This window comes from Lissotriton helveticus, chromosome 1_1 (genome assembly GCF_964261635.1).
Source record: "Lissotriton helveticus chromosome 1_1, aLisHel1.1, whole genome shotgun sequence".
Classification (NCBI taxonomy): Eukaryota; Metazoa; Chordata; class Amphibia; order Caudata; family Salamandridae; genus Lissotriton; species Lissotriton helveticus.
The window spans coordinates 913,827,696-913,851,865 of NC_136057.1; the positions used below are offsets into that span (position 1 = coordinate 913,827,696).

General features: G+C 43.7%; 1 protein-coding gene across 1 annotated transcript in view; it reads right to left on the reverse strand.

The window, feature by feature from the left end:
• Window positions 1-24,170, reverse strand: part of HMGA2 (high mobility group AT-hook 2) — a 294,508-nt gene that overhangs the window by 3,615 nt on the left and 266,723 nt on the right. The window lies entirely within an intron of this gene.

Genomic DNA, 24,170 nt, shown 5'->3' on the forward strand with positions numbered 1-24,170 from the left:
GCATACTGGCCACTTTATTACTTGTATTAGTGCTATTGCCACATCACTGATCCTTATTGTTTAGCATCAGACGTAAACATGTGGGACTCCCTCTTGCCAGTGTAATGACAATCAGCTTATAAGAGCTTTTCAGTTCAAAGCTGCATGCATCTTGGAATCGGGCTTGCATGCTGCTCAGGTTAAGGTGGGCCAAATGAGGCATTTTCCATTGTACCATCCTTAGGAAATGTTGTTCTGTCCTACAGCAAAACCCGCTGATCAGATTTATGCAAAAGTTGGCATGAATGTAGAAATTTAACGAGAAAGTGTACTATTTATGTTTTGGTGTAAATCTGTGTAGTATTTTTGAGACATTAGAGTATAATAAGTTGCTGGGTGGGTTTGAAAGGATTAACAATTGTGTGTATATATCGCGAGTTAAATTCACAATTTCAGAAACTAATGAATTTTGTGGAACACATTTACATTTTTCAATATGTGATATGCTGATAAAGGGATCAAAATATTTTTTCGCCATGAGAAAAATCATGAGCTTGGCCAAAATCACGGATTTAAATCTGTGAAAACATCTGCAGCAAAGAGGAGGCCTTACGAGAGGAACCTTAGGGAAGTACAAAACAAACTCCACTCTAAAGGCATGACTTATGGCACTTGCAATCACAGTACACCTTTTAAATTCAGAAACAGACACCGTTTAACCAAGTTATCAGTTTCAGGCAATTCACAGATTTCAAGAGTTTTATGAAATTTGTAAATTTTGTGGAACACAAAAGGTAAAGCTCTCAAGGTTATAGTAAGATGTAGGTGCTGATGGAATGCACAGGTGGGTGGCTGCACAGCTTGCCACTTGCAACAAGCAATTGGAGCATGACAGTTTGTCCAAAAACTTGTTATGGTTAATTGAACATATAACAAATATGCCAGTTACCAGTTATGGTACGTGAAGTACACTATAACGAAAAGCCCTGCCATGGTCAGTAAGTACACCCTTATGCCAAAAGGCATGTGAAAAAAATAACACTGTCTACCAAGAGCAAAACATAGCAGTTGTCTTTGATTATGGAGTGTGTTGTGTGTTGGCTTCCAGAACTGGCAAATTGAAATACATTTTTTATTAATTGGACCATAACTAACCTTTAGCTATGTTTTTTCAGTGAAAAATCTGTACATATGTATGTAGATTTATGAACTCACTCACACAGCTCACACAAATATACACACCTAGCCAATAAAAGCAGCTCAAAATGAAACTCAAAATCCAAAAATACATCTTTTAGTAGGTTATCCATCATGACAATGGAAACCATTTTTTGCATGTAACTCAGATCTCACACATTAGTTTAGATCAACTTTATGAAGTACAAAAAACTGAAATATCGTTAAAAAATCATGTAAAATTAACATCAAAACTGCAGTACAGCAAAACTGTTGCAAGCCAATTTCCATCCTCTAATATATACTTTATGTCCACTGCTTACGCATCATATAGGAAATCTAGAGAGCCACTTTCAGGAGACGGCTTACTTACTTTCTACTTGACAACTCCTGTGAATATTCTTAAAGATAGTGAAGGATAACCAAGAATATCCAAGAAACCCATAAGTTAGGAGGCCGGGATGAGTGACCTTCAACACACTCATGGATAAGATTAACATTCAGCATATCCCCACAGAGGTATGCGAGCCTAGTCTAAGACGAAAGTAACTAAAGGTAACTTGTTACAGATAAAAAGATGACTTGATAATTTGCAAGAGAATGGCAATTTCATTCACCTTCTGCCATCTCTCAGATCATCACTAACCAGGTGAGGCAGGAGAATGCAGTATGAACTCTTCCTCTACAAACTAACATATTCCTTGTCAGCCCTGGATCGTACACATGTTGGCAGTGAATTTAAAGCTGCACTGACAAAACTGTCAGAGAACTTGTCAGCACATCCCTGGCTTTTATGTGGAGGGGAAGAATGGCACCGAGGGTGGTGAGGTGTTTGGGACAAAGCTAGGTATTTATTTGTAATATTTGGATGTGGTATAGGTGCAGGAGAGGACATCTCTAAACAAGTGTTAGGAGTAGGTGGCAGGACACTCGGCATGTTTTTTGAAAATGTGAAAGGATTGGATAATGCTCAGGAACGGATTGGAAGGGCAGGATTAGGAGCGGTCATGAATACGGGGCACATTCTGGTCTCCTCTCTCAACCGCAGAACTCCCCGGCGCAGTCATCCCTTACTGAAAGAGGTGTTGGGATCACGAGAATACGAATAATACGCATCTCCCAGCGCTTAGATGCATGTTGACCTTTTTATATAGGTTTGGTGGTAGTACAGGGTGTCTCTTACTGACTACCACGGTTTTACATCACCTGACTCACTGTCCTGACGAAGAGCACAGAAGATCCACTAGGGACCTGCCATATGCGTGAAACATGTTATCCCCATTTCACTTGTACATCACTCTCACAGACTGAGAGCAGCGGGAGCATACTCATCCCCCCTACTTATTTGTTGTTTAGGATTAGCTCCAGTCCCTTATGTTTTAATTCATCTTCGGGACCCCAGAATAAAATTTCCTTGGGGATCTGGTTAGATAATTTTATCAGCACACACACACCCACTTTCACAAGGCCCACACACCCACATGCACAACTGCGGCACCTCCTAAACAAAGATCTCTGATAAAGATCCCTCTCGCGGGGCTCGTGGGGGACTGCAGTGCCACCCCCATGAGGAGCAAAGCCCAATGATTGAAGCACGACACCAGCAAGGGTGTGTGAGGGCACTAATTCTAAAAGGAGGAATTCCCCCACCTTCACTTAAATCCCACCGATATACTATCTACCTGGACACACTATAGCTTAACCAGAATAGGTTGTAGAGAACAATTCTTTCCTTAGGAACAGCTACCATCCATTGTGTTGACAAGAAAGATATATTGCTGACCTATTGATGAAATGGTTTAAGCTTTTATAAAGTTATCTAGGAAGTACACCTTTAAACATGAATCGCATCAGCATTAGTAAATAAGTACATAAAGGGGATGCCACTTAAGATGGTGTCCACTTTTGTAATGGATGCAACAATCCAAGCTTTTTCGGATCACAGAGGAAGTCCCTTCCGGAGGTTAAGGACTAGCAGGCACAGTGCAAAGGAGTTACTGTGTGAGTCAAATGAGGAGGCATGAAACAGAAGAAGACTGAAGCCCCTTAATCAGGGGTACAAGCTCTCTGACACTGTGAGTCTGCTATGGTCAGTTTTGCAGTCTAACAGAGGGATAGCAGAATGACGAGTTGTAAATATGCTAGCCCGAGCACACTTGGTTATAGCTTGCAGCAATGGACTATTGCTGAACCCCTTCCGTGCTCATGACGAGCTCAGCTCGTCATGAGGCACGGTGCTCAGGTGCTCATGACGAGCTGAGCTCGTCATGAGCCGTGGAACGCTCACACTCGGGGATAATTCCCCTGCTGTGCTGAACGTTCCACGGAAATGGGTGTGGCCGTGACGAGCTCAGCTCGTCATGAGCACACGAGCACTGTGCCTCATGACGAGCTGAGCTCGTCATGAGCATTGGGGCACTGTGCGCGCCCCCCCAGCACAACGGGGGAATGAGCCCCGCAGCCAAAGTGTTAAACATGCTGATAGGTAAGCAAACCCCCCAAAAACACAGAAGGTGTGAGAATATTTAGTCGAACAGATTCTCTTCTAAGAGGTATTAACTGGATAACATACTTAGGGCCCTATTATGACAGGGTGGCGGACGGTCCCTCTTACGCAGGGGTGGCGGACGGACGCTAGTCCGTCCGCCACCCCTGCGTAGGAGGGACCGTCCGCATGGGCAGCGGCGGTCCCTCCACGGCAATTAGGATGTGACCGCCACCCTGGCGGTCACATCCTGTATTTTTTACATTGCGGCGGGTGCTGCTTGAAGCAGCCCCCGAGGTGAAGATCCACATGCTTTTCCTCGGCGGAGAATCCGCTGCAGAAAAGCATGTTTGCACAGCCATCCTAATATATCTGGCAGTGTCTGAGAGACACCGCCACCATATTAGGCCTTTTCCGCCGCGGTTGTAAGCCAACCGCAGTGGAAAAGCGGCGGACAGAAACCAGGACCCACCAGCCATCCTAATGTGGCGGTGGGTCTTTGGTGGGTCCGCAGAGGATTTTCCGCATCCTCCGGGCCAGCGGTGGCTTCCGCTGGCCCGGAGGATGCGGAAAATCCTCCATCGTAATGTGCCCCTAAATCTGCTACATGCAGTAATCGGTTCAGAACTGAGTAAATGAGGGCCGAACGACTCCAGCTGATTTATAAAGAATATTGAAATCTGAAGCAATGCATATATAAATCAAATAGATTACATAGATGAACTATATTTTTGAAACAGGAGAATGTCTCACTCATCTTTATTCAAGATACTCACGCTTACAGGGTGATTAGTGGGGTACCTGGCCAAACAATACCTCACTGGAGGGTGGAATGTTGTTTGGACAGAGTGCCCATTTCGACCAGTAAAGTATCGCTGTTGGCACAATGGGACACTCTCATACAGCTGAAGAAAAAATAGCAGTTACATACCTGCAGTTTTATAGCTTGAAACTCTTCTAGAACCACATGCTTTGCACAATTCCGCTATCTGGTGATTGGACCACAACTGTTTTTCTTGGTTAGCTTAAGGAGTTGACGACTAAGTCTGAGCCCATTTGTGTGAAGTTGACCATAATCCCACGATGCCCATGTGCATGCCCACGATGTCGTTTTTTTATTTTTAACTCTCTACTAATCACCTGCAATGTGGACATGTCAATCTAGCAGAGTTTCAAGCTGAAAAACCATAATTACAGGTAAGCAAACTGGTTTCTTTTTAAACTTGAAATGTCGTGTAAATTCATATTCTTTGCACAGATTATGTAGCAGTAGTATCTGCCTTGTTGCAGTGGGTAGAAAAGGGAGTGGAAGCAAAAATGTTTCTAAGTAATGTTTGTCCCTCTTCAATCTCTTTGCCGGATTGCAAGTCAATGCAGTCTTGTTTTGTGGAAGTATGCTCATTGGCCCATGTGGCTGACTTACATATTTCCTGCATAGAGATGTTGGCCATGACTGCCATAGTAGCCCCCTTTTTCCTGGTAGAGTATGCTCTTCATTTAGTGAGTAAAGATTAGTTTGCTAATATGTCGCACAGCTGAATGTTCGGGACAATCTATCTAGCAAATATTGTGCTTAAATAAAGCTGTTCCTAGAGCCTGAAATTAATGCCCCAAGAAGAACTACTGTGTTTCCTGGTACTGTGTGTTGTTTGCATGTAGCAAATGACCACCCTCCTTACAGCCAATGTATGGAAGGCTCTTTCTTTAAGGTTTTTGGAAGACATCGGGTATAGTGAAAGTCTGGTTTATGTGAAAACATGGGGTGACCTTTGGTAGCAATTTTGCGTGTGACACATTAATACCCTGTCTAGTGTATGGAAATATATGGTTCCTGCATCTTTGGCACTTGTATCTCACTCATTATTTAAGTGATGTGACAGCTACCAAGATAGCCACCATCAGATATTGTATACCATGTGTTGTGCCTTTTGCTCCCTGCTTATCAGACCGTGTTTTGCTGCACAGCGAGAGTGAGGTTTATTAGGAAAGGGTGGCTTTAGCATCACCCTCAATCATCTTCATTTGGAACAGGTCATTCCTGGCAGCCTGCTAGGCTGCCGATTATATTAGGAGTGGCAATGTGTAGAGCATTTGTAGACTGCCCTCTCACAAACAATGGAATTCTTCATATGAACTGAAAATTACACTCAACTTTGTTATGAAAAACCAGTGTTTAATTGCAGTTCATTGGCTCATTCAAGTGACATAGCCTAATTATCCTATGTTAATGCCTTCAAGAACGAGCCTGTGAACCTAAGTTACTCATTATTTTGTGCAAAAAGGTATATTTTTCACGAGCTTGTTCAAATTAGCTGCAAAATATGAGGTAAACATACAATCACCCACAAATATGTACACAAAGCAGGGAAAGGTGCACTCTTTGCAGTTTCCAAAAACTACTGGAATCATGGCTGCCCGGTAATCATGGGAAAGGGTCCCACGTAAGAAGAAAGTTACGAGTTACAATGTCTAACTAGACCCGAGACATTGGGTATCAGAGCTCTTTACGTCAGCACTTGTTTTGTTACAGAAGGACACATACATTTTTGTTAGGCACGGAGAGATTAAGTGATTTGCCTAGAATCACAGGATGTTGCGCATCGTTGCCGAGACTTGAACCTGGTTCCCCAGCTTTGAGGTCGACCGCTCAAGCTGTAAGGCTACATCTCTCTCTCGTCCAGTCAAGGGTGCAAATAGAACCAAGTTTAGGGGGTGGGGCTACTAAAAATTTCAGGGGTACGGGGGGCTGATTCTTCCAGTAATATGCAGAGGGGAGATGCAGGGGCTCTAAGAAGGGGTGAAAAGACAACAAAGCTTTGTTTATCAGGTAAATGGTCTTTTAAAGACCTGTGAAGTACTCGGGCGAGCCTATGTGTGTACCCGGGAAGCTGTCTCAGCCGGACTGCCACACACGACTTGGGGGAGGGGGCTGAAACCCTTTGAGCCCAATGGGCGTAGCACGCCTGCGACCAGTTTTCCTTTTTAACTTCCTATATATTTCAGCCGTTCCCATAACTAAGTTCAGACTAGGACAGAAAATAAACCCCGTAATCAAAATAGACGTGGCCCTCGCCTCGTTAGCAACTCACAGTCACACAGCTAAAAAGGACCCGCATTTGCAATTTGCGGCAGTTATAAAAAAATAATTAAAGACATGCTAAAAAGGTTTTTTGGAAGGAAGAGAAGAATCCATGCATCTGACTTCGCTGCACTCAAGGTTTTGAGGTACTTGCAGGGAAATCAACCGAAAAAAACGGGCTACCAGCCCAAAAACATGGCCCACACACTGACTGGTCATACCAGCCCTTCTGTCACTACTGAATTGCCCTAGCGGCTAGTTCAATCCTCCCCTTAACCAGGGAGCAGTCAGGGCCAATAAGCCGGGTTCGTACACAAGGCATCGTCCACCATCCCTCCCCTACCTCTCATCCCACTGATGCCTGTCTGCGCCTCGTGCTCCACAACCGCGGTTTAGTCTGAAACTGAAAATTAAATCCAGAACTTTCGTTCTTACAGCAAAATAGCTTTCTCCCAATTCACCAGTGTCTGTGTGTGTGGCAGGACTGCTGCTGGTCTGACCTCTATTGAAAAAAACACCCGGTCTGTGTCAGCCATGGCTGTTTTTGATTCAAATCAATAAATAAGTGTTATGCTACACGGTTTACAGTGAAATGTGTTGAACCAATCACATCTCAATCCAGTAATGTCCCGTCCTTAGAGTCTTTCGAGTAAGCAACAACCATACAGAAAGAGGACATGGTCTGAAAAGATGGTGGTCGCGCATGTTCATGGCCCAACACAAACGGAAGCAGGAACCCGAGCTACAGGACCATAGACCATAGCAGTAAAAAAAAAAAAAAAAAAAAGACAATTACATTTGTCTTTTTAATGGAACAGCTTTCGACAGTATACTAGGTGCGTCCTACTTCCCCTGCTGGCGGCCCAGGCTTCACTTAGAGTAGTAGTCGAATACATGACTGTTCAGTGTTAGGCAGCCCCTCTGACTCCTGCTCATAAAAATGTCACTGCGCACTTCCTGTTTGAAAGGTCCTTTTATCCCAGCTTCCTCTAACCCTTTGCAAGGGCTTTGCAAGCTTGACCCGGAAGCTGCCGCTTGGCCTCGCCACACAGCTGGGCCCTAATGATGTGTGAGACTGGTAGCTCAGTGCTACAGCTTTTTGTAACCCTTTTTTATAATTCAAAAGTTCCCGATTTTCTAAACTTGGCAGGTATGTCCCCTGCATGTTGTAGCGGGATCTACAAAATACAACGGAATATTGGGAAGACCATTGCAACCTTCTTAAGGTTACATAGAGTGACAGCAACGAAAGTGACACCTGGTACGGTTTGGAATTGAACTTCAAAGTTCAAAGGTGATCTCGGTTGTCAAAAGTGCTTTTTCTAATTTCATTGTATTGTGATGCTCTTAGATCTTTTGACTCGGTGTGAGTGTTTGATTGGTTCTGATGCTCCGTCCATCACCACCCCCTTTTGTACCGCTTTTGGCCGCCATAAGTGTGGCAGGGTATGCTCAGACGTGAGTCCCTTGCTCACTTTGCCACTGGATTCAAGCAAGCCGGGCTGAAGACAGCTGGAATGCCAGAAACCGGTCCTCGGAAGCTTGTTTCCGGTCCATGGAAGGCATGGCTTGGCAGTTCGGGCTGGACTGTTCCCATGAGGCACAGGGTCAGACTGATTTGCATATAGCCATGTCTGAACTGGGGTGGCAGAGTGGGCTAAAGAACGGTGATGGATCAAACCCAGATCTTTTGACTGGGTGTGAGTGTTTGATTGGTTCTGATGCTCCGTCCATCACCACCCCCTTTTGTACCGCTTTTGGCCGCCATAAGTGTGGCAGGGTATGCTCAGACGTGAGTCCCTTGCTCACTTTGCCACTGGATTCAAGCAAGCCGGGCTAAAGACGGCTGAAATGCCAGAAACCGGTCCTCGGAAGCTTGTTTCCGGACCAGGGAAGGCATGGCTTGGCAGTTCGGGCTGGACTGTTCCCATGAGGCACAGGGTCAGACTGATTTGCATATAGCCATGTCTGAACTGGGGTGGCAGAGTGGGCTAAAGAACGGTGATGGATCAAACCCAGATCTTTTGACTGGGTGTGAGTGTTTGATTGGTTCTGATGCTCCGTCCATCACCACCCCCTTTTGTACCGCTCTTAGGCCTGGGCAGAATTTCTATTACTTTGGAGTAATCAGAGTACATTCCACAATTCCTGTTTACTACTTGACACAATATTACTGATATTTACGATTACTCCTGCTCGCATAGCTAAGAGTAATTTTGGGGGAAAAATCCTACTGCGAGAGCACATGTAGTGAGCGCCCGTTAATGCTCACTTCTCATGTTCTGCTGTATTTAGCGCGATTTCTTAGCACAAAATGCATCTTCGTGCCCATTTTCGACGCAAATGTGCATTCTGCACAAAAAATAACGCTAAATGACGGTAGTAAATTGGAGGAAAATCCTACCCCAAGAGCACATTTAGCAAGCACACATGGCTGATTGTGCTTGCTATTTATATTATATTGCATTTAGCACTATTTCTTAGCATAAAATACATCCTCACTTCCAATTTGGATGCAAGGGGGCATTTTTGCGCTAAGAAATTACGCAAAATGAAGAAATAGTCTTCTCACACAATTCTTGTGTAACCTCTCTGAATTCTTGGGTAATTCTGCGTGACTATGCTACAAGGAATTATGAGAGTTACGCCTCCCCTTAACTGATCTGCGGCTCTAGCAGTGTCTGAGTCCAATGCAGGGTTTTACTTGGTTTTATATTTTTTCTATCTTAACTAGTCACTCCATCACCTGCCATGATATTGCAAAAGGGATGTAAATGGGCAGACAATGGTCAGGGACAATGGCATTATGAGATTTTGCAGGTGTGGTGTTTCCCACTTAAATAAGCATTTGCCGCAATTGCCACACAGTCGATCATATGCTGCATAATCAGCAGATTTTAAAAAGAAAATGCTTTTTTAGTTTATATGAATCAAAAGTTACTAAAAACTTGGTGCCATGTGTTTCAGACGCAGTGAAAGGTCATTCACAAAAGTTGCCTCGTTATCTTTCAGTCGCTCGTTGCTGCATTTGGTTGTTAAAAGGTACTAATGATGTGAAACCTTTGCCCAGACAGCTTTACCGTGAGTAAAAATGACAAATTCATGAAGTGATGCTATCTCAAAAGGTGCAGCATATTTTGCATTTTCTTGCCGCATAATTCAGTCAAACTTGTAGCAGTCCTCTCCTGCGGCATAATTCCAGTGGCTCTGTTTGTGTCAATTGTGCTCTGCTTAACAGCTATACTGTTACATCAGGCTTTCCAGTTAGCTACTTTCAGCAATTTTGTGGGCACAAAATAACTTTTGACAAAATTCAGTTGCTGTTGAAGGGAGACACCATCAAACTGATGTTTTTAGTCACATTAGATGACAAGGACAGATAAGAGTTAGTTAGGGGTATCAGCTCAGGCATGTTCCAGGCCTTACAGCTTTATGTAGACAGGTTAAGTGGTTCAGAACAATTGCCTGAACCTTGATCACACTGATCAGCAAATGTGAGGTTGCATAGTCAACTTTTCTCACTGTGCATCTTAAAGGCCGGAAAAGAAGTTTGTTAATAACCGATTTAAGCATAGTTGTATACACTTTTATCAAAACTCCAAGAGATACCATGATCAGACGATCACCTTTCCAGGAGGATGGATCGGACACTTTCACATAACTTATTTGATTGAGCAGTAATACACTTCTTCAAGTGGAATTTCTTAAGCCATCCAGAGGTAGCCCATAGTTAAGCTTTCCTGTTTTCAGTTTCTATTTTTGGTAAATTCTGGTGGGGTTTTTTCAGTGTTTTCAATATCTTAAAAACAGTGTTTATGGAACATTTTGCTTTTATTATTGCTTGCTTTCTGCACTTAAAGAACATGGTATATAGACAGTGTACTTATAGTGTATATGAGGTCCAAATAGATTTCTGCAAAGTAATCCTATTGTAGTACACCATACAATACTTCTTCAGTGAGTCTTTGGGTCATGTGCGCTCGCTCTTTCCTTCCCATGTAAGCTTCTGTGAAAAGGCCCTCAGCATTCTTAGCCCATTGGGCTGAGAACCATCAGCTAAGGGACACAGTTGGGATGACTCTTTCTTTGATGCCACATAAAGCACAAAATGATAAATATTTGGGTTTTGGTTCCTATGCATTAGAAACCAGTGCACCAGAATGGACTTAAAAGTCAATAGCACCCCTCATTAACTCTTAAGATTGTAAAGATGCTTTCAGCATACCATCTAACAAGTGGCAAGGATCTACTACAGGGAATCACTTCAGCTCGGGCATCAATTTTGACAGGTCATCACACAACTTTTTTTTATACCTAGCTGAATCACTGCAAATACAAAAAAACTCCAATCTTTGTTGAACTTGGAAAGAACCTTTTTTTGCAGAGCATTACAAGTGACACTGCGTTCCATGTTTTCCAAAAGTCTGGTGGCATGTTTTCACCACTATCCCAGATGCTTGGTGATATATATATACTTGTCACTATACCTTGCATTGAATGTTTAAAGCCTGAGGTGTTGGCAATTCACCTACTATCAATACTGTCCCATTCTCTATGGGTAAATGTGATGACACATATTAGGAAAGATTTTTATGAAACAGCCATTTTACCTATCAGTGAAAGAATCAAATGCAGCCAAAATATCAAATATGAGTTTGATATTTCCTGATTCTCTATAGCTTATAAAATAATTAAACTAGACCTAAAACATGAAACTAAACCCTGCATCTTTAGACCAAAGGCCACAAAATTGAAAAATTAAAAGGAAGAAGAAACAATATTTTAGTGGCATCCCTAAAGAACAAAACTCAAGCAGAATAATGTTAGCCTGTCTTTCTTACTGCTACTTGTACAACAAAGTTACATTGTATTGACCCCTCCAGGAAGAAAGAAATGACTTTCACTCTCTTTTTCCTTTCTTTGAATGCCATTTAGTTTGTGGTTATCCAGGTGTTTTTTCAGTGTTTATATGTTTTCACCGGTGAGGGCTATTTTTCTTTCAGTGGGATTTTATCAGTTATTATAGGTTTAAACCTAAAACCCCACAGCCTACCCATAGTGCATTAAAGACTCCCTCCCAGGCTTAATGAACTTCTAGTGCATATTATAATAGCATGATCCGTCGCCTAGAGGATGCAAATTTCAGACAAACTTACAAAAACGAATCTGTTGAAACGTTTTACACTATCTTGTGTTTTTATTAACTATCAATACCCCGAAAACCCATGTTTTGGCTTCTAGCAACGCTTTAATGGCAAATCCCTCTTTGCTTGTGCCCATTTAATGATATCGTTTTTAAAACAAATTAGTGATAGTAAGTACAAGATTTCCTTCACCTGGGAGAAATGTATTCATGTCAACATTTGAGGGCAGCAAAAAAAATTATAAATTAATACCCTAGGTTTGTCCTGTTGCTCAGACCTAGTAATGTTTTATATAAATTATGAAAACTATTTTATATTTATATGTAGTTATTGGTAAATGAACATTATTCATTATAGATCTTTTTTCAGGGGAACATTCACAATACTTCACATAAATAATAAAAATGTAAGATCGTTATAGTTCCAGAAATATTCACCTTAGAAAAGACATACACCTAACACGTGGGTTATTCATAGAATATAAAAAAAAGTTACTTACCTTTTACGATAGATGATAAATATTGGCTCATTTTCCTCATTCCACATTTGATGGCAGAAAATAGAACCTGAATATGGTGATCACATTCTGGAACTCTGTGCAGGTAATGTTGGCTTCATGTCAAACAGACTCCATCTATTATTAAAGCCCAAAAGTTACCACAGAAGCACAATCATGCACAGCCTGTGAATAAGTTCACACTATAAAAATAATTTTAATAAAGGCTTGGTTCCAGTACATAAGTGCCTCTTAAAGCTTTCAGCAGCTGTAGCAGTAGTTTACAGGCTGAACTACAGACACATCTTTATACTATGTAAATAAAAGGTCTGATATGGTTTCGTGTGCACTTTTTACTTTGAATGACCATCATTGCATCTATAAGGCGCAGACCACACACCACAACATATCTAGGAATAAGAAACACCAGCAAGGAATTGAGAGTTAGCAATAAAGCCGACACTTCACTGGTTTCCTGAAGGAGGAGGGTAATGGTTCCATTCAGCTGATCTGGAGACTGTTCTACCCTTCAAATCCCAGCACTCATAACCTGTGACCCCCCTCTTGATCTGCACTTGGTTTTAAAAACTGCCGATTGGGATTAATCCCTAGAACATTGTGGGCAGACTGAAAAGTGACAGCAGATCTTACGTGCTAAGCATTTGGGTGCAGAGTCATGGAGGCATTTATGAACTAGGGAGAACAAATTTGAATCGACCCTCGCTTTGACTGGGAACAAAGCCTGGTTCAGATGGGAGACTCAATGCTGTTGTTGAAGAATGAAAATTGGTTGGAGAGTCCTTTTAAACATGTTGAAGTGCTGTAAATCAATGGTCGGAAAGGTATCTAGGAAGCACGTGGCCTGATAAGTGCACAGTGACTACCGCAAGAGTCACCTGGAAGCAAGTGGAGAACTCTACATAAAGGATGAGTTTTCAGCTGGATATGCTGAAGGTTGCTCTCCCTTTTCACTTTCAGAGTAAGACTATTTGATTCTAACCTGTGTGCTAGCTTGCTCAGGACAGAATTTAGTTCAACAAGTGAGTCTACAGACTCTGTCCACTTAATGCACAACAGGGGTTTGTCAGTATATCATTGAAAGTTTAGTCCTGGGCACAGATCAGATACAAAAAAGTGGCAGTTTGTCCAAGGCCTCAAGCAGGGTGGGCTTTGTACCTATTTAGGATGCAAGGATGATTGACAAAGGCCCAGAAGGGTAGGTTCCTCAAGAATGCAGGTGAACACAGACTGCTTCTCCCGAACACTTACCAGCCAAGGCAGTATCCCAATGAGGACCGGGCATTTTTACAAATGGTCTGGTCAGGGGAGGCTTTTTGTTTTCAAGCGTGTGTTATTATTGCTCTCTAAGGGAATGTGGGGCGTCACTGACAGAAAGATCCGGGCCGGTTGGGGCAGGTCACCTTGAGCACTTAAGCCAAAGTAACTGCCAAGGCCTCTGCTTGAGTTTAAGCCATCAGCTCAGAGAGGATCTTCCCATCTACGTGTAGGTTTAAGAGTTTGCAGATACCCCAGTAATTCACCAATGGAGATTTCGTGGAGGAAAAGTGAACAGGGAGAACTTCTTCAAGCGGAAGTAAGCCTGGGCAGGTAAGGAGAGAGTTCAGGATATCATGAATCTTGCTGATGAGAACTAGTTAAAAACTTCTGCCCGATATTGGGAATCTTCCGTCCTTGCCTGTCGTACTGTGGTGGTAGGGGAATGATGATGAGCTCATTTGTATAAAGAATAAGGTCGCTAGAGGAATGGTCTGAGCTTAGAACTGCAATGGGTTTTCTTTTGAAGTAGACAAGAGTGTTACATATTTATTTTCCAAGGCCTCATGGAATTCGAGCTAAATGAACCTCAAACTCAATGTACGAAGATCTTTGAAAGGTGTACTACCGTATGAGTGTTCATTACAGAGACCACTGCCTTCATTTACTACGATTAATGTCATTTCATTTCAATAGTAACCAGTCCCGGCAACAAATTTACATTGAATTCAGTAGACAGTGATTAAAACTACATCCATGTTGACTACCGAGGGGTGGACTTGGACCCTCCACCTGACAGAGCTGGCCTCCCGTCGCCTTGACACCCGGACATTTGGTGATATTGTGATGTGTCTTGTTTCGACTTAGTAGGTCTTCTTTGCAAATGTGTCTTCTTTCATTTAGCAGCAGCGCAATTGGAGGGGAAGGATGGGAGGGGGCGGTTACTGTTTCTTGTAAAAGTCTGCATATGATATTTTTGCTTTGCTAATGGTTGCAGCAGCTTCCGGTGTTCGGAGCTATGCATCGTATGTGCGTTCAGACAAATAAAATCTGTTTAAAAAAAACAAAAAAAAAACAAAAAAAAAACTACATCCATGTCTGAAAGTGGATGGAGAGTATCCAAAAGGTGGCTGAGACATTTGTCATGGGTCACTGATATTTGTTGTGACTCACTCCGCTCGAGCTCTGCTGGCCTTTCGAGGCACTAAACTCTCAGACGATCGCAGTCTTCATATAGGTGAGACTATGGTAGTCCATACTCTGGATAACAGGACTCTTTGTAAAACATTTTGTGGCATTGTATGGTTTTATGGCCTACTGGGCCGGTTTTTACTGTTGGTTGCCTTGATATTAAAACAACCGTTGTTTCAGCAAGCTCAAGTCGTTGCACACTCCACACCTTCCGAAACAATTAATAGTGATGAAGCAAAGCTTCGCATATTTTGCGACTTGCTGTACTCATGAACCTCGTTTATGTATAACAAGGTAATAAGTGTACGTCTTACTAATGTTCATTTTATGTTTAAACGAGGTTTCCAGACGCTTGCCTATGTGTTTTACTAAAATAATTTACTCGAGTCATTTAAAATGTCTGCCGCTTGTATTTAGTTACTGCGCATGCGTCAGCCACACTCACGTGTCCTGACGCGTCTGCAGAGTTGGAGGGAAAATTATGCGCATGCATAATACATAGCTTGGCCCATAATGTGGTACTGCTCGTGCCACTGCTCTTGTCACCGTTTCTATGTAGCTAACATTTAGACTGCATAAGTATATTTTTATAATGATAAGTTGAAAGTACAACCCTGTGATGTGATCTCATAATGTTATTTCTATGTATTAATTTGTTCTCGCTTACTTTTCATGCACCGCGGGGAATGGGGGTCCAAACTGATTGGGAGCCATATTGAAGGTCTCTTCTGCGCATGGTCCTGGAGCACTGAAAGGTGGCAACTTTGGACAGCGGAACTCAGCCAGCTGGCAGCCACAGTCATGATGCTCCTGGGAAAGCCACCTCTGCGCTATGAGAACGGAGAATGTTGCTCCTCATATGATACATTGTAAAATTGCCATTGTATTTCTGCACAGTTTCTCATGGGAACCCCAATCTTGCTAGGCGGTACCCAAATATGTAAAGTAGGCATCTAAATAGAATGTTTTGATTGGTGCGTTACCCAAATCCTACCTTAGGACCAATCCAAATTGAGGGATTCTGACACTTTGCAACATTGGGGGGTGGTACACCGTCCCAAAAGAGTATATCTACCCTGGGTTCACCTAGGGAAATTGTCCGACTTGTCTGGTTTAGCTGACCTGTCACTGACCCATCGTACTCAATAGGTTACTGAAGATACAGAGAGCTGCGGAGCACTCTGTCCGAATTTGACCATAGACTAAGGTTTTACTGAACCTTAAAGTGCTGGCAAAGCACTTTGCTGGGAGTTCGCTGACCCAATCGGGGTCTTGATCGATAGCTGCAGAGAGGGTGGAACGCAGGCGTTGCTTCCAAACTGCGGGTGTGGTCCTGTCCTGAGCGGTCCTGTCCTGAGGGTTTGCTGTCCTGTCCTGAGGTCCTGTCCTGATTCCTAATCTGAGGGTATCCTGTCCTGTCCGGGGTGTCCATTCTGCACCTGCTGTCCTTTGAGGGGTATCCTTCCTTGAGGGTTTCCTGTCCTTAACTGACCCGTGGCCAGGGTTTGGTTTCCACACCAGTCTAGGTAAATACTGCTCTAAGTTCATTAAAACTTGCACCTTTCTATATTTCAGTCTTTTGCTTTAATAAAAGACATCTTGCACATGTTGATTTTTTCCATGCTCTTGCCGCAAACTATTGAAACGTAAAGTCATTTTGCATAATTTTTCTTGATATGTTCTCATGTTACCCTACCTTTTAGAGATCATATTTTGCATTGCAGTTTGTCATTTTCTGATATGGTCTAGAACGACCTTACTTAGATTTTCTAAAGAATTCCTGCCTTGAATGCCTAGTATATTTCCTTTGCATCTCATAATTGCATTTTAATGATTACCCTGACTTTATTTCTCTATAGTTATGTACTTTTCATTATCTTGATTATCGATTGCCTTATTCTTGTAAATCTCATGCTTTCAGAAAACGAACTTTAGATAAACATTTTAAAACTTCCCGTTGTCCGTGGTCATTTCCAACAGTATTGAATGTCATTTGAAATTGCATTTGCTGCCTTTCCTTTTACAGCTAGGCCCCTGATCCATTGAAGTCATAGGTACCCGTGTCGGTGGATGGTAAGTCGGGTACACTAAGTAATAACAGTAGGGAACACACACAATTGGTAGCAGCCCGTGAAGTCGCCTGGTCAATGAATAGTGTGAATTGAAAGTATATGGGCCCTGAAGCCGGAAACGGCGAAATCATTGGCTGAGTGACCTCGCGCGCTCTATCAGTTTTCTGGTAGATCAGAGGATGGTTAGGGACTAGCTAAAGGTTAGGTAGAACTAGTTAGACTAGTTGAGTCGGAAGCTGCTAGTACATTAATGCTGCTATAAGAGCGGCTGTTCCGAGGGGACTGATCACTCTCTTGTGAATACGCTGCTGAAATCAATGAACTGTTTTTTCATTATTATTCTTGTTCTTATATTGTTATATGTATTAATCCATGCATTTGTAAACCGTATTGTTTCTTGTTGTCCGAACTCCCCGGGGAATTGAAAGGGCAAGTGGTGAATAGAATCCATTGTCCTGAGGTCACAGGCTTAAGGAAAGTTAGGTGCAGGTTAGGATAACCGGGAAGCACTAACTAGGGTTTTTCTGAATACATGTGTGAATAAATGTCAGTAACGAGGTCCATTGGCAAAATTCCCATAGTGGCGTAACCTAGTAAGGGTCACATCGGAAGAGTAGCAGGTTCATCGGAGCTTGGGTGAAAGCAAAGGGGTCCGCTGGGAAACCTTAGACTCGGATATATCCCGGAAAGAAGTGGATGAGTTTAGGGGAATAACAGGTTCACCGATGCTAGAGTGAAGGGTAGGCGGAAGAGATCTGCCCGCAGCGCGTGAAAAGTAAATGGAAGTAGTTTACTTGCAGTAAAAGAAATCTTTTCTGTCTAGACACTTGAGCACTGTGGCGAATGTGTATTTGTTGTAAAATAACCAAGCACTGAGCACTTTAAAAGGAAAGAAAGTTTCCGTTACCTTGTGAAGGGAGGGAGTCAGTCGCGAAGCGCCTCTGACGTCACTCCGTGCCGCGCTGGGATTGGTAGAAGCAGCGGGCGGGTAGCGGGGCTGGAATTGTAAAGGAGGGGTGAAGCGCCGGAGCGTGAGAACAGTCTCACGAAGGGGCCGCGCACCCATTGGCCGAAAATACTTGAACGCGTGCACCTCATTGGTCGCACGGAATTGCAAGACGCGTTCTGATTGGAGGTGACTTTGTAAACAGAGTTAAGCGTAGAAATTGTATGTGGCACTCGTATTGTCCAGAGACTAGACCCGATCCAAGAAACCAAGGGTTTGAAAGGGATCAGTGGAAAGCTAATAGATACGATATTATGTACGGAGCTAAGAGAAAGATGTCCCTTGTAAGCAGGGTAAAGAATTTCTTCAAAACGGACAACCCGATTAAGTCTAGAGAGGGTGTTACTATCCCGCCACCGAATACTCCTGCCTCATTCATGATGTTTGACCGAGGGTACAACACCTGTGTGTGGTTGGAGAATTGGGTAAAGTACACAAAAGATGACGGAGTATTGGCTTTTCCGTTAGACGGTACTTTTAATGGCAGAATTTTATTTAATTTGAGAACCCGCATGAATGAATTACATCCCAGACCGAGACTAACGCAGTATGAGGCATTAGAGGAATGGGAAATTGAGGCTTTTGAAAGAGAGAAACCCCGAATGGACAAAGGTCTGACTAAGTGGTACCCCAGGCTGAAACAAGAGACAAGGGACAAGAGGATGAAACAGTGGAGGCAGAGCATGATTGTTGAGGGTCTGTTTCCTATGATGCCAGCATGTACCCCGTCGGGGGGAGAAAAAAGGACAGAAAAGTGTAAGCATTGGGGAGCCCTTGGAGAGTCAGATGATGAATTGTTAGATGACATCTTTACGAGAAGTCCGCCCCCTTATAATGAGGGAGCCCGACCTTCCAGTGCAGGAGAGAATCCCCAGCGTCCAACTATTAAGGAGGAGGACAGATCCCTATGTAGGAGGGGAGGGGGCCAGGTATTGCCCTATTTCGAGAAGCCCGAGCCCCCGGAGGTACGCAATATATATCCTAGAATGCCCGAGAGCTCAGAGGAAAAATATTCCCGTGAAAGAACATTTTACCCCAGACCTCTTTATGAGAACGAAGAAAAGCCAGTAGGTTCAGGGGTGCCCTTTTTGCAGCCTACATATGGGGAAGAGCGTAGGTCATTTGGCACAGGAACTTTGTTCCCGAAACCAAATTATGGTGGGGGTCCAAGTGAGACGCATCCTACTGCCCCGAGTCTTACCCCTCACCTGACCCCACAGATGATACCTGACCGGACATTAGGAAGAGTACTAGATGAAAGGGAGCAAGAGGCCCTAGCTAGACAGAGGACAGAAATAATTCAGAAGATCTCCCAGTTAAATACCAGTCGTGAAGCTTTGACTATTCCGGTAACAATCGGACCAGTGGTTCCGTTGTACGGGAATAGTCAAGGAGGTCTGAACACTCCGGTTATGAACCCGATAATGGCCCCGCCGAGGCAAGAACCCCTACTGATAGACGATCAGTCCAGTGAGTGCGAGTCTGAAGTGGTGTTCTTGGATCTACCAAACAAACAGACCGGAAAGGGAGTGCAGAAGAGGCATAATCCTTTTGATACGAAAGAAATTAAATTAGAATCAGCAACAGGGACTAGGAGTGTTTCCTTGGTAACGCCAGAAGAGATTGAAAATTGGTGTCGTGATTTAGAAAAACAGGCTCCGCAAACGAAACCTTTAGACCTCTATAAGCTGAGGGTAGAAATAGAGGAATTGATGGCAGGAAATGTGGGGTTAGACAGATTAAACACCTATTCTGAAGAAGAATTGCTGTTCATGTGTAAAAGCCTTACCAGAAGTACCAGGGTGCTCCACGAAAAACTGACCGACACTGCAGCTAGTATGGGGATAGATATATCGAGATCAAAGCCCTTGCAGAAACCATACCGAGCTGAGTTCTCAGATAAGGATTTAGAGAACTTGAATGTGTCAGGAAGGAAGTTGCAGATTAAAGAGTTGCTTGCAGTTTTGCAAAAATGGGGAGACGTGGAAAAGTGGAAAACGAGGTGGGCACGTAAGAAAGATGAGGCCTGATCGAGACAAGCTACCCCTGAGTTCCCTGTGAGAGAAGTAGACAAACCTGAAACATTATGCCCCATGCGGGAAGTACCAGGTGGGAGATATGTGCACGTTCCATGGTCCAGACAGGATATCGTGTCCTTTACTAACGATTTCCCGAAACTGCGCGAGAAGCCGGTTGAATGGTACCGGCAAGTAGAAAGGTTCATAAAGGTGCAGAAATGCCTGTGGAAAGACCTGGATGGGTTTTTCGACATTGTGGTCCCGGTCGATCTATGGACCGAGTGTAAAATAGCCATAGCCTGGCCTAGTGAGGAGTATACAAGAGATAAAGAAACAGGGGAACCTTCGAAGGAAGTCATGAGAAAGTATGAACAAGTAATTCAGCACTTGAAACTAAAGGTGCCAGCTAAGGAAACTGATTGGACCAGGATAGATAGAACAACGCAGAAAAGAGAGGAGACAGTGCACTCCTATTATGAAAGGCTGTTGCAGGTGTTTAAAACATACAGTGGTATAGATAACATCGAGATGAAGGACATGACGCACTTCATTTACAGGTTTGTAAACGGTTTAAGACCTGAAATTTGTCAGTGGATAAAAGATAACAAAATCTGTTGGCACTCCAAAAAGGTAGACGAGGTCCTGCGGTACGCAAAGTACTGCGAGGACGAGATGGCAGAAAAGAAAAAGGCTCTCAAGGAAAAAGTGATGTGGGCTCAGGTGAAGCTCGCAGAACAGCAGGAAAAGCAGTTGAGTAACATGGTCAAAAATGCAAAGAACGAAGGCCCTGGGGGAGGGGGAGGAGGCAAGCCCCGGCCCAAAATGAGCAGGGAGGAGGCTATGAAGAAATTTCCCTGCCATCAGTGCGGCGAAATTGGACACTGGCGTAACGAGTGTCCTTACTTGCCCGAAGATAACCCCAAAACTCCTGATTTAACTCCACAGACGCAGAAAGAGAGACCAAGAAAGACTCAACCACAGGTAAAAACAGTTCAGGTGCCCCGAGCACCAAAGCAAGTATACAGGGGAAAACAGGCAGAGGGAGATGAGATAGAAGTCTGGGAAAGCAATGAGAACAGAAATGCAGCAACTTCGCAGTATCTTCTAAATGATACCTTCCTTTGTGATGACCAGTACTGACGGGGCCTGAGAGGGGAGGACGAGGAGTGCGTACTTGGCGCCTCCTTGCCGGTAGACCAGTCCGGACCATACATTGAAGGAAAGGTTGACGGAAACGATGTCACCTTTCTGTTGGACACTGGCGCTACCCGTTCTACTGTGAGAACAGTGGACGTTCCAAACCTACCCCTCTCGGGAGAAGCCATCCAAGTAGTGGGTGTATCTAATCAATTGATTAGTACTCCTGTTACCAAGCCCATGGAGATCTCAATTGGAAATTTTAGGGAAATGCATAGATTTGTCGTTTGTGACACCAGTCCAGTGAACTTACTGGGACGCGATTTGCTGTGCAAAATGAACTGTACCATCTTTTGCACACCAAAGGGTGTAGAAATTCAGACCCCAGATGAAGACGGCATTTATAAATTAATGTTAGTCAGACCTGACTCAGAAATTAAACGAATGACCATGCAGGATTTGCCCAAAGAACTCCAAGAAGCAGTAAAGCCAGAGGTGTGGGACTTTACCGGGAAAGATGTAGGGTTAATGAAAAATGTGGACCCCATACAGATAGCAATAAAGGACAATGCAGTATACCCCAATACTAAACCCTACAGGATGAATGCAGAAGTGAAAGCTGGTGTTGCTGTGGAAATAAAGAAATTGTTAGAAGGAAACATCATACAGGAGGTGATGAGTAGCCCATGTAACTCTCCGATTATGGGCATTAAGAAGCCTAGTGGCAAGTACAGAGTAGTACAGGATCTACGAAAAGTCAACAAAATAGTAGTTCCCTGTTGCCCTATTGTCCCGAATCCAGCAGTGATTCTGTATCAGATTCCCTGGGATGCTGAGTGGTTCACCGTGATAGACTTGTGTCATGCATTCTTTTCCATTCCTTTGCATCCAGATAGCAAATTTCTTTTCTCATTTGCCTTCGAAGGTCACGTGTATTGCTGGAACAGGGTCCCTCAAGGGTATACAGAGAGCCCCTCTATCTTTAATCAGATCTTGAAAAAATGTTTGGAAACTTTAGTCCTACCTGGGAACTCTGTCTTAGTGCAATACATAGACGACCTCTTGGTGGCGTCTAAAAGTCATAAGGATTGTGTGATTGACACCATTGCCCTGCTGAATCACTTGTGTGAAAAAGGACATAAAGTGTCCCCTGACAAGTTATAGTTTTGTGCAAAATCGGTGAAATATCTGGGGCACCAGATAGAAAAAGGTGTCAGAAAAGTGACATCGGAGAGAGTGAGGATAATTCAAAAGATGCAGTTACCCCGTACTCAGAAAGAGATCAGAATGTTCCTGGGCGTGATAGGATACTGCAGGCAGTGGATTCTGGGATTTGCAGTCCTAGCCAGGCCCTTGATAAAAATGACTAAGAGAGGAACACCCGAGATTGTAGAGTGGGATGATGAAAGCTTAACAGCCTTCACCAAACTACGAGATTGTCTGTGTACTGCTCCTGCATTGGGGATGCCAGACTATTCCAAAGAGTTTGCCCTATTCTGTGACACTCGCGATAATTGCGCATTGTCAGTCCTAACTCAAGAACATGGCACAACGAGAAGGCCTGAGGCATACTTCTCTGCCACCTTAGATCCAGTGGCTGCTGGATTACCAGGTTGTCTGAAAGCAGTAGCTGCTACCTGTGCCAGTTTAGAGCAGAGTGAGTCAATTGTCATGGGACATCCGGTAACTGTGTATGTCCCGCATGGAGTGGTAATTTTGTTGACCAGAACCAAAACACAGTATCTCACCCCTAGTCGGCTGACTAAATATGAGAGGATTCTTGTGGGTGCTGCAAATGTAAACATTGTCAGGTGCAGTATTCTGAACCCAGCCACCTTACTCCCCGACCCAAAGGATATGGAAGGGGGGGTGGATGATGAACATGATTGTATTGATCTAACTGAATTCAATACCAAGCCACGCCCAGACATAAAGGAAACGCCATTGCCTGTGCATGATAAAGAACTATTTGTAGATGGTTCATGTCTAAGGCATGAACAAGGAGGCCTGAGTGCTGCCTATGCAGTAGTGTCCCTAGAGAAAATTGAGGAAGCAGGTTATCTATATCACATCAAGTCTGCACAAGTAGCCGAATTGATTGCTATGATAAAAGCTTGCCAAATTGGGAAGAACATACGCATAACGGTGTATACTGACAGTCAGTACTGTTATGGGGTTGTGCATGACTTTGGCCAGTTGTGGCTACAGAGGGAGTTCCTGACTTCATCAGGTACCCCTATTCGAAATGGAAAAGTTGTCCAAGACCTTTTAGAGGCAATCCAGTTACCAAAGGAACTGGCAGTGGTAAAATGTGCTGCTCATAAGAAGAGCATGGACAAGGTATCACTGGGAAACGATTATGCTGATCGAGTGGCCCAATGGTGCGCAAGAGATCGGTATATCGTAAATCCGAAACGAGGGGGGCCAGGAACCAGCTGCCAACTTCAAGTGTTTGAGGAAGTGCCTACATGGGATGAAGTGAAAGAGTGGCAGCAGGCGGCACCTTGGCAAGAAAGAGAGAAGTGGAAGGACGATGGGTGTAGACCAAGACGTGTGGATGGTGTCATTTTAGGTCCAACTGGTATGCCTGTATTGCCTAGACACTTACTTAGCACAATGGCGAGGTTGATACATGAAGGATCACACATTGGTAGGGATGCCATGATTCTAGTGTTCCAACAGACTTGGTACAGTAAAAAGTTCAGAAAAGTAGCGGAATCCCTCTGCCAGAGGTGCCTGTCATGTCAAAAGATGAACCCAGGGAAGAGGACTGTGGTGGAACTGGGGAAAATTGGGAGGTCCGGGGGTCCCTTTGTAAGAATACAGGTTGATTTCATCACCATGCCCCGTTGTGAAGGGAAAAGATATGTCCTTGTCATGGTCTGTTTATTTTCCAAGTGGGTGGAAGCTTTCCCTACTCCCCAAAATGACGCAAAAACAGTAGCTAAGTGTTTACTAAAAGAACTGATACCTAGGTTCGGGGTGCCAGTCACTATTGAATCAGATCAAGGCTCACATTTTCAGAATGCAGTGATCGACGAACTCTGTAAGGCCTTTGGAATTGCCCAAAAGCTTCACTGTGCCTACCGTCCAGAGGCTTCTGGAGTAGTGG